The sequence below is a fragment of the Penaeus monodon genome, chromosome 32 (genome assembly GCF_015228065.2).
Source record: "Penaeus monodon isolate SGIC_2016 chromosome 32, NSTDA_Pmon_1, whole genome shotgun sequence".
NCBI classification, from domain to species: Eukaryota; Metazoa; Arthropoda; class Malacostraca; order Decapoda; family Penaeidae; genus Penaeus; species Penaeus monodon.
In genome coordinates this window covers 24740380-24740891 of record NC_051417.1, presented here as the reverse complement: position 1 = coordinate 24740891, position 512 = coordinate 24740380, and positions in this window count along the sequence as shown.

The following is a 512-nucleotide window of genomic DNA, read 5'->3' as shown; positions in this document are numbered from 1 at the left end:
TAGACTAAATACGGGACTCCAGAACTAGGATTAAAAATCGGGGCTGTCCCGGCTAATCTGGATTTACCATTTGCATGGTTGAAGCCCTGAAGACCGTCAGCTCGGCAAGTTCTTGCCTGTCAGACGAGATTCCTCTGCTTGCAACCATGAAAGTTAACTTATGCATTGTTGTCATTACCCTACCAGTATTCAAGAAGTCACAGCAATGGGAAACTAATGCTTGAGATCAACAACAGATTTGACACCCTTCAACACAATGATTTCAATTATCCGGTACTTAAATTCTTGAAGGCTAAAAGTATACGCACCCACATACATATTCGCAAATTAAAGGAACATTGGCTCTTCCGGCTATCAGCTGATCATTCATAACAAAGGAAAAACAGTGCTAAGTATCACATGTGCGGTGTTGCCACTTTCAAAATTGTGCATGAATAACATGAAATACTTACCATGCCAACTGAATAGTTTATTCGTAGTCATCACACACAGATCGCTCCACAAGTTTACCG